This window comes from Sus scrofa, chromosome 2 (genome assembly GCF_000003025.6).
Source record: "Sus scrofa isolate TJ Tabasco breed Duroc chromosome 2, Sscrofa11.1, whole genome shotgun sequence".
Lineage (NCBI taxonomy): Eukaryota > Metazoa > Chordata > Mammalia > Artiodactyla > Suidae > Sus > Sus scrofa.
Genome location: NC_010444.4, coordinates 11,915,296 through 11,925,165, shown reverse-complemented (window position 1 = coordinate 11,925,165; position 9,870 = coordinate 11,915,296). Strand labels below are relative to the sequence as shown.

Here is a 9,870-nt window from a genome sequence, read left to right as displayed (position 1 = left end):
CTGCTCAGTTACACAGATACATCTGTCCATCAAACACTGCAAGCATCATCCTTTCCCCACAGAGTGGACTATCTCTGAACTCCAGGGACAGTTAAAATGGTTATGAGGCTGTACTACATAGGATTTCTTTCCTTTCAGGGATCTTAGCCAATGCCTCAATGAATGACCTGGCATTGAAGAAGCAGGATTAATGAAAACTGGGCTCATTAGGGATAACGAGGAAAACACACACACACAACCTAAAAATTGAGAGTTGTGTTTTATTCAGGGACTTTCCAAGGTTGATAGCCTAGAAATCAGCCTCTCAGATAGCTCTGAGGCACTGTTTCAAAGAGATAAAGAGGAGCCAGGATATATTAGGAGTTTTTGCTAAGGAAAAAACAAAACAAAACAAATGTAGTGACACATCAAAAGATGACTGCTAATCACAAAAGATAGATATCTCAAGTTAATTATTTTAGTGCCTTTCTAGGTATGGGAAGATGCAAGGCTCTGGACTCATTGAAATTATTCCTTTGGCATGCATCTTAACTATCTAAGGCCAGTATCCTGTTTTTCTCCATCCTGAATTCCCCTAAGGGCACACCAACAGGGAAGCTGTGGCGGCTGATGGCTTGATGGTGGGCAACCTTCCTTGTTTACTGGAATTGTAGGCAGCAAGGATAGTTCACTGAAATGGCAGGCAGCAGGTTTTTGTCCACATTGGTTCGTTCAGGACACTGCAGGCCAGGGTAATAGGACTTGCTAAAAATAGAAAATCCAGCCTGATCAAAACCTTTCGATGGGAGCTTCAAGGAAAATGCTCGGATTCCCTAGCGAACGTCCTTTCTCTTCTGCTGTTCCCTCTGCTCAGCATTCTCTTCACAAGTCTTCAGGGGCCGAGACACCATTTGCAGCTCAGCCGGGCGTCAGCACCCCCTGAAGACGTGGCGAACTTTTATTTCTGGTGTTTGCTGGATTCCCACCATCAAAGCGCTTGGCGAGATGCTTCCGTTTTAGTGTCTTCCCGCCTCACGGAGGACCGAGACTGGGTCTTGGTTCTAGATGGGGTCTGACAAATAAAGATTGGAAATCTAAACAATTATTATAATGCTCCACCCACAAGACGTTCGGAGGCTTTTCCCAGACCAAGATTAGAATGAGAAATACTGCTGCTCACCTGGTCCCAAATCCGGAGAATTTCTCCTAGGATGTTCCCTGAGGCCCCGAGGGGCGGGGGCGCTGCCTGGGTGGGAGCAGGGTCTGCCAGGCAGTTGCTTTCCTTATAATTTGTCTGCGAAAGGATAAAATAAAATAAAAACTTTAAAAGCCTGCCGCCAAACACCTACTCGATCTTGATTTCGCAGTTTCACTTTTTGTGGAACCAACAAAAGAACTCGGAATTTTAATCCAATAGGGAAAGAATAGGGCCACGTGGTCTATTTTCTGCGGATAGACTAGGAGAAAACTCACTTTCGTGAGCCCGGATAGCTCAGTCGGTAGAGCATCAGACTTTTAATCTGAGGGTCCAGGGTTCAAGTCCCTGTTCGGGCGGAAGTTGTTTTAAGCCCCCAAATTTCAATGTGTATTCACACCAATTTCGCACAGCTGGTGTGCAGTTATGCAAAACAGTTGATTCCGGCCCCTTAGAGTTGTGGAAAAGGTGAAGGTAAGGAAAACGCTTGACAGCTTTCTCTTCCAATGTCAGCGTTTTCTCTCTCAACCTTCCTATGATAGATATTTTGCCTTTGGATATTTTTTCCTGAAAATTAACATGTAGGGTTTTTTTGCATATTCAAAACATCAATAAACACATAACAAGAAAATTGCAGCCAGGACCAGAGTCACGACAGCAATGCTCCTGGCAGTAAGTGTGCAGATTTTGGCACTAAAAAAAGATAGTTCGTGCACTGTTTTGAAAGCGAGGTGAGAAAGCTGACTCCAAAAGATATTTCAGAGTATAGACAACGTAACTGAAGCCTGTCTTCAATGAGAAAAACTTGCAAGCCCAGCAGAAGCTATACTTGGCATCAAACCCACGACCTTCACCCTGTAAACCGGATGTGTTGGCCACCCCACTACGAATTGTCATGCCACGTGCTGCTACCTAACACCCAGTAGTATATAAGTGGACTGATTATGCGACTGAGTGCAGATCACGCCGTGATGTGTGATTTCTCAGTATCTTCAGTGAGTGGTACAGGTGCAAGGGCACACTGGGAAGGGGGAAGGAGGTGAGCCTCTTGAGATGAAAGGAAGGGACCCCAGACTCCAGTTTTGTCCAATCACGTATCAGCAAAAAGCCCTGCCGAAACCCGGGATCGAACCAGGGACCTTTAGATCTTCAGTCTAACGCTCTCCCAACTGAGCTATTTCGGCGAAGGTGACAACCCCCTCGGCCCTGTTAAACAAATTTTAAGGAAAAGGAAAGGGGAGGGTGGGATAAGAAAGATTCTTCAATTTCATAGTCACCTTTTCCATGTAACTTTCTAAATTGTACTGTTTTTAGTTCTGAGGTTTCAAGGGCAGTGAGTGAGAAAATTCAGTCCTGTCATGTGAGGAAAATTTCACGTTCTGCCTTGTCCCAGGCTACCTTTCCTTGTCTCCCTAAGGCTTTGTCTATCTCTTCCCAGGACCAGGACCCTAATAAAAGGAAAGACAGCACCCTACTAAGTGCCTGCTCTGTGCCCACAATGTGCTCTACATGTCGTCGTTCAATCCCCACCCCTGACTTAAGGTTGATATGATCATTTTTAAGTTAAATAACTACTTTGCTCCCAAATCGTCCAGAACCAGCGAACTACTCCTGCTCCAAAGCTCGAAAGGTCTTTTTTTAAATTATTATTTTATTTTTTTGTTTGTTTTTTTGTTTTGTTTTTTTGCTATCTCTTGGGCCGCTCCTGCGGCATATGGAGGTTCCCAGGCTAGGGGTCAAATCGGAGCTGTAGCTGCCGGCCTACGCCACAGCCACAGCAATGCGGGATCCGAGCCGCGTCTGCGACCTACACCACAGCTCACGGCAACACCAGATCCTTAACCCACTGAGCAAGGGCAGGGATCAAACCCGCAACCTCATGGTTCCTAGTCGGATTCGTTAACCACTGCGCCACGACGGGAACTCCAATTATTTTTATTTTTAAATGATTTTTTTTCATTATAGTTGGTTTACAGTGTTCTGTCAACTTCTACTATACAGCAAAAGGACCCAGTCACACATATATATCTACTCTTTTTCTCATATTATCCTCCATCATGTTCCATCACAAGAAACTAGATATAGTTCCCAGTGCTATACAGCAGGATCTCATCGCTTATCCATTCCAAATGCAACAGTTTGCATCTATTAACCCAGCTGGAAGGGTCTTGGTGGAGAGAGAACCTAATTGGTGCTTTTGTTTTTTATTTTTGGTGTTTTGTTGTTGTCGTTGTTGTTTTTCTCCTCGATTTTTCAAAGGGAGAGTGGACTTGAGAGGAAGAAGGAAAGAATCAGATCTTAAGTCCCTCCTCCTCTGTCCTCTCCTTGCACCAACCCCCACCTGGCTCCATCCCCCCGCCCCAACCTCCCATCCCAGTCTGCTCCAGTTCAGTCAAGAAATGACTGGAGCTAAGAGGCTCCATTTTTCAAGGGTGCCAAAAAAATGGACTTGATCACTTCCAGGGGAGTCCCTCAGGAAGAAGAAAAATCCTAGTGTTTACTTCAGCTCCCTTACCTTGTTTATCTCCCTGGAATGCCACCCCATGATTCACTCTGTCCAAGAAAGAAGCCCACCCTTCCTTGGGTCAGTGACAATTGCTTGCTGTCCCCTCCATACGTACCAGTAAACACAAGTCACATGAGTATGTGTTCATGATCTTGGACATATTGGGGACATATTTCTTTGAAATGGTTCCTTACCTGTTTCAATGTGTCTTTTGACTGAAAGCTCTTTAATAATAATAGTTATAATGTAATGAATGCTCGCTATGGGGCAAAGATTCTACTAAGCCCTGTGCAAGAACAGTTATCCCATTTAGTCACTGCAATTTTATAAGGGATACTATTAGTATTACTCCCTTTCTCCTGATGAGGAAGCTGTGCTTTGGAGAGAAGAAAATTCTGGGACTGTGTAGGAGCAGGGTTTGGAGGCATTCAGTTTGGAGGCATTCAGTTTGGAGGCTGAAGGTCCTGCCTCCCACTTGAATGCTACCTTCTCTTGGCCCTGCCCCACTAATCAGCACTCTTTGGGTACCTTAGGTACCATAGTCCATCAGCTAAGAGGGTAGCTGATTCAGTCAGGCCACATCCTCATCCTGTTAATGAGTTCAAGGTCTATATTCTTTCCTTTACTGGCTGTAGAAAGAGAGGCTCAGGCACCAGCTAAGCAAGGATGCACCCGGACCCTTGGCTCCACAGGGAACATTAGTCTTGATGAATCATGCCTGAGCCCTTGGGTCCCCAACCCAACTTCCTCAAAACTTCTCATAGAGCCAAATGCTTTCCTTATTAAATTGTGGTCGGTGGGAGTGAACTTTTTGTTTTTCAAACTCCAGGACCTATCCCATTCAAGTCCCTTGAATGCAATCTTTCCCAATATGCACCCTCTTTCTCCCACCAGCAGAAGCTGCCACTCAACTTCAATTTCTCCCCGGATTCCCGGTCACACTTTGGGACTGAGGGGAGAAATCTGACCCCAGCAGAGAGGGGGAATTGCTCTGTGTGGTGCTTCAGTTTCTAGATAGTGATCTCCTCCCTTTCAGAGTACAAAAATATTCTCTAGAAGAGTAGTAAGGCAGAGCGGAAGGGTGCAGGATCCGTGCCACAATCCGCAGGGACCTAGTAGGAGGGAACCCAGAGAGAGAGAGAGTGATCCGCCGGGGCCACTCACAGAACAGAGAAGGGAGGTGGCGACTGCGGGAGTCCCAGGGACTTCCTGAAGGCGTCAAGTTCCCTTTTCTTTAACTGCAGCTGTTCCTGAGACCAATTTGCAGAGTAAGCCTGCCTATTTACAGTGCAGAGCGAAGCGCTCCGGGAGAGCTTTGCACAAACGCCAGTGGCGTCTGCCGGGTTTTTCTCTGGGAAGTGGTTTGTACTCGCAAGGTACCGTTCCAGCGTTTTACTCCCTATGCTAAAGGAAATCGGCCACCACAATGCAGGGCCCCTAAAGCTGGTTTTCACTTCTGAAGCACCTGTTTAAAAAAGGAAAAGCGGCAACGCCCGAACAGGGACTTGAACCCTGGACCCTCAGATTAAAAGTCTGATGCTCTACCGACTGAGCTATCCGGGCTCGCGAAAAAGCAGCTGCTCCGATAAATGAAGGCTATGTCATCGTTTGCTCTGCGAGCTAATGGGCATGATGCCTAACGAGCCCCCGGCCACAGATCCCGCGGGAACAAGGAGGCGAAGTAGGAAGTGTGGAAGGAAGGTAATTAAGTCGTTCTGTGATGGAAAACAGATTTCTTGAATAAAATAGAACACGTCCCATTTTATTTAGAGACCCTTTGGCAAATGTGAATCCAAAACTCTGCAAAACCCTGCGGAGAGAGGAGAAGCCGCTTGTTTCACCCCTCCGTGATTCCTTGCCCTTAAACCGTACGGGGTTGGCGACCACAGTTTAGTGTTAAAGGTATCAGGCTGCCACTTCTTCCGAGAAGCATCACGTCTCAGTTCTTTGTCCGAATGCCAGGTTCCCACGAAACAGATGAACTGAAAGAGACGACCTGAACTCCGGTCAGAAGCTATGGCAGCCACCACCCCTCTGAGCTCGGGAAGCGCGCCCCGCCCCCGAGCCCTGGCCCCTCGCTCGGGCCAGGTCCCCACCCACCTGGGCCACTGGTCTTTGCGCAGGCGCGGTGGCGGCGCTCTTCATTGTCTGAACCCACCTCCCCCAACCTCTTTCCCATACAAGTCACTATTTACATGTAACAGATCCTGCCGTGCCTTTCAATGCTCTGGGCCTTTGCACCCGGTGTTCCCTCTAACTGGAATGCCACCCCCCGCCCCTTGCACTTCTTGCCATTCGTCCTCCCGAAGAACTTTGTTGAGGACTCAAATTAACCTACGGGGAAGCTCTTTGGTGACCCTCACCATCCCTGGTCTCCATTTTGCCTTTTTACCACATCTCAAGTTTTTAGAATGTGAGAGCCATATCTCATTCCTCTCTCCCCGTGCCCTTGCCTGGGGGATGGAGAAAAGAAAGCATTCCCTAAGCATGTGTTCCATTGCACTGCCTTAAATGGAGCGGCTCATCGTCGTTAAGTTTTTTTGCTTTTTTTTTTTTTTTTAAGGATCCAGTCCAGAGCCTCCAAATCCCCCTCTCCCCCACCCACACCCTAGGCCAGTGTGGACAACTCTGGAAGCCTGGAGCTAGCCTGATTCTTGGGTGATTCCTGGTAATCCCCACCAAGATCTAGATGTCCGGTGGTGGTAAGAACAAATCAGCTGATGGACGCAAATGCAGTTTTAAACCTAAGAGATGCTGAGAATGAGAAACTTCCAGTTTCTTCTGAAATCCCGTTCGTCCTGACTTAGTTTCTGACTATCTTTGCGGGGCAGGGCGCATCCATTCAGAGCGGTGCAAGGATCTGATGTCCAACAGTGGTTTGCGATTTAGCAAATAAAAATATTACGTTTGAATTTCAAAAAAAAAAAAAGAATATATCATTTGTATGTCCCATGAATATTTGGGACATGCTTATACTAAAAATTGTCATTGTTTCTCTGAAATTCAAACTTAATTGGGCGTCCTCTATTAGATTTCGTAACCCTAGAGTAGATAGAAGGCAGAAAGGAATTCCAACCGCACCCCATTCCGCCACCGCCACCATCTCCAGAAGCTGTCCTACGTCCTTGTTATGGTTAAACTAGCTGGGCCAAGCGGAAATTGAGGATTTATTTGGCTGAGAGGGGGCCCGGGCTGTCGCCATCACCTCCGAGTCCCCGCCGCCCTGGAGACAGAGCGGTCCAGCAGAGGCTGTGCAGCCCGGCGCCTCGCACGTGGCAGCTCGGTGGCCCCCAATTCCCCCTGCGGAGCCCGGGCTCGCGGGTCCCTTTGACCCTCAAAGACACGTTCCGACGCCAGCTGCTCGTGCAAAGAGGTTGGGAAAAAAAAAAAAAAAAAAGAAGAGACAGGGCTGGGATGAAGAAAAAGGCGAGCGGCGCAAGGCGCGTGGGAAGAACTTGGATCCAAGCAGACCCAAGATCAGGGAAGAGATACTGGCGGATACAGACGTGATAAGGAGCAGTTTGAAAGCAACGTCCTGTCAGTTTCCTCCTTCCTAGAGGAAAGGAAAACAAAATCTGAGCAGCTCTTCCGTGTCCACCCAAGCACCTATACAACCACTCCGGGGGGCAGAGGGGAGTAAGAAGTGCGGGGTGTCAAACTGGGGTTCGTTCTTTAAAGGGCCGGAAACTGGTACGCAGCGGACTGAACGGACAACCACGTGGGAAGTATTGTTGGGTCACTGCCAATGACCCCTAAAACCATTGCCGAAACCCGGGATCGAACCAGGGACCTTTAGATCTTCAGTCTAACGCTCTCCCAACTGAGCTATTTCGGCAAGTCGTGAGGGTTTCCCCTCCTCATATTTGTAATGAAATAACAACATCTGTTCTTTTGACGTGAAAAAGGATCAGGGTATAAGTTCAGCTGGAGGCATTTGATAAATATTAGCAGGAAAGGCCTCTGTTAATAAGCTAGAGGTGATAAACAATTTTACTTTTCTCGGAGGTTTTCTATTTGTTTGTTGGTTTGGTTTTTTTTGGGTGCTTGGTTTGTGTGTGTTCTGGTTTTTTGTTTTGGTCTTTTTAAGGGACGCACCTGCTGCAAATGGAAGTTCCCAAGGCAGCGGTCCAATCGGAACGTCAGCTGCCAGCCTAAGCCGCAGCCACAGCCACGCCAGATCCGAGCCCCGTCTGCGACCTACACGGGCTCACCGCAAGGTTGGAGCCTCAATCCATAAGCGAGCCCAGGGATGGAACCTGCATCCTCATGGATATTAATCGGGTTCTTAGCCCGCTGAGCCACAGCGGGAATGCCTCAGTTTGCTTTTTGACTACCCTAAAATTTACTTCTCTCATTTAAAAATAAATCATGTACAATGAGGTGCCACCTAACACTGATCAGTATGACTATCATTAATAAGTCTACAAATGACAAATGCTGGAGAGGGTGTGGAGAAAAGGGAACCCTCCTGCACTGTTGGTGAGAATGTAAATTGGTACAACCACTATGGAAAACTGTATGGAGGTATCTCAGAAAACTAAATATAGAACTACCAATATGATCGAGCAATCCCACTCCAGGGCTTCTATCTAGACAAAACTTTCATTGAAAAATACAGGTGCCCCCTATGGTCATTGCAGCACCAGTCACAATAGGCAAGACATGGAAACAACCTGAATGTGCGGTGGACAGAGGGATGGATTAAGAAGATGTGCTGCATATACACAATGGAGCACTACTCGCCCATAAAAAGAACAAAATAATGCCATTTGCAGCAACATAAATGGAACTATAGAGTCTCATACTAAGTGAAATAAGTCAGAAAGAGGAAGACAAATACCATATGATATCATTTATATCTGGAATCTAATATATGGCACAAATCAACCTAGCCACCAAAAAAAAACAAAAACAAAAAACCTCTTGGACGTGGAGAACAGACTCGTCGTTGCCAAGGGTGAGGGTGAAGGAGTGGGATAGACTCGGAGTTTGGGGTTGGTAGATCCAAACTATTGCATTTTGAGTGGATAAGGCAATGAGATCCTGCTGTGTAGCACAGGGAACTGTATCCAGTCACTTGTGATGGAAAAAAAAAGATGTATGTATATGTGTCACTGGCTCACTTTGCCATACAGGAGAAATTGACAGACTATTGTAAATCGATTATAATTAAAAATTTTAAATAAAAAATAAAAATAAATCATGTCTTTTTTCATGTCAGCTATGTAGACCTATTTCATTCTTTTTAATCCAAGCACAGTATTGGATTGTATGGGTATAATACAATCAATTTAATAAAATTCCTCATTATGGATATTTCGATGTTTTTCCTAGTTTTCAGTATTAAAGACAGTTCTGCAATGACTACCTTTTTGTATTTGTTTTTCAAGGCAGACTTTTCAAGATCAAAATATATGAACATTTTGAATTTTTCAGATATTGTCAAAACAGGGTCAAGAAATCTATGGAAAAGGACAGACAGGTAGGGAGGGAGGGGGGAAGGGGAGGAGGGGAAGGGGGGAGAGAGGGAGGGACTGGGAATTTGGGGTTAGTAGATGCAGATGATTACTTTCAGAATGGAGAAGCAATCAGGTCTTGCTGTACAGCACAGGGAACTAGTGGATAATCACTTGTGATAGAATATGGTGGAAGATAATATGAGAAGAAGAATGTGTATATATATGTGACTGGGTCACTTTGCTGTATAGCAGAAATTGGCCAAATATTGTAAATCAAATACTTGAATTTAAAATTTTTTAAATAAAAAAATTAAAAACTTGAAATATATAAACATTGTCAAAAAGTGGAATTGGCTCAGACATATCTTTCTCAAACTCTGAGAAGCAAGCTGCGGCTAAATAATATTCCCCAATATACTGATTTTATCCTACCTCTTCCTCCCATTTCATAATCTCGCAACCCTTGCATTCATATCTATGTCTACATAGTACAGAGTTAATTACATATATAATTGCAGTAGCCCTAACCCTGATTGAATCGTAATGCCTTGCAGATGGGTCTTAGGGTGATATAGATAGATAAATAGATAGATATTTTTCTTTCTTGCTTTTTTTTTTTACAGGGCCACATGGGCAGCATATGGAAGTTCCCAGGCCAGGGGTCGAATTGGAGCTACAGCTGCCAGCCTATGCCACAGTCACAGCAACACGGGATCCAAGCCGCATCTGTG

At 45.7% G+C, this 9,870-nt stretch overlaps 1 long non-coding RNA gene and 4 other non-coding genes across 5 annotated transcripts; 1 reads left to right on the top strand and 4 right to left on the bottom strand.

Annotated features, from left to right (window-relative positions):
* Positions 241-1,435, bottom strand: LOC106509343. Its single transcript, XR_001306801.2, has 2 exons — positions 1,160-1,435; positions 241-1,051 (listed from the first exon to the last, which is right to left on the bottom strand). It is a non-coding gene; the product is annotated as an uncharacterized LOC106509343 (long non-coding RNA).
* Positions 1,461-1,533, top strand: TRNAK-UUU. Its single transcript has one exon. It is a non-coding gene; the product is annotated as a tRNA-Lys (tRNA).
* Positions 2,286-2,358, bottom strand: TRNAF-GAA. The gene has a single exon. It is a non-coding gene; the product is annotated as a tRNA-Phe (tRNA).
* TRNAK-UUU lies at positions 5,171-5,243 on the bottom strand. The gene has a single exon. It is a non-coding gene; the product is annotated as a tRNA-Lys (tRNA).
* On the bottom strand, positions 7,443-7,515 carry TRNAF-GAA. The gene has a single exon. It is a non-coding gene; the product is annotated as a tRNA-Phe (tRNA).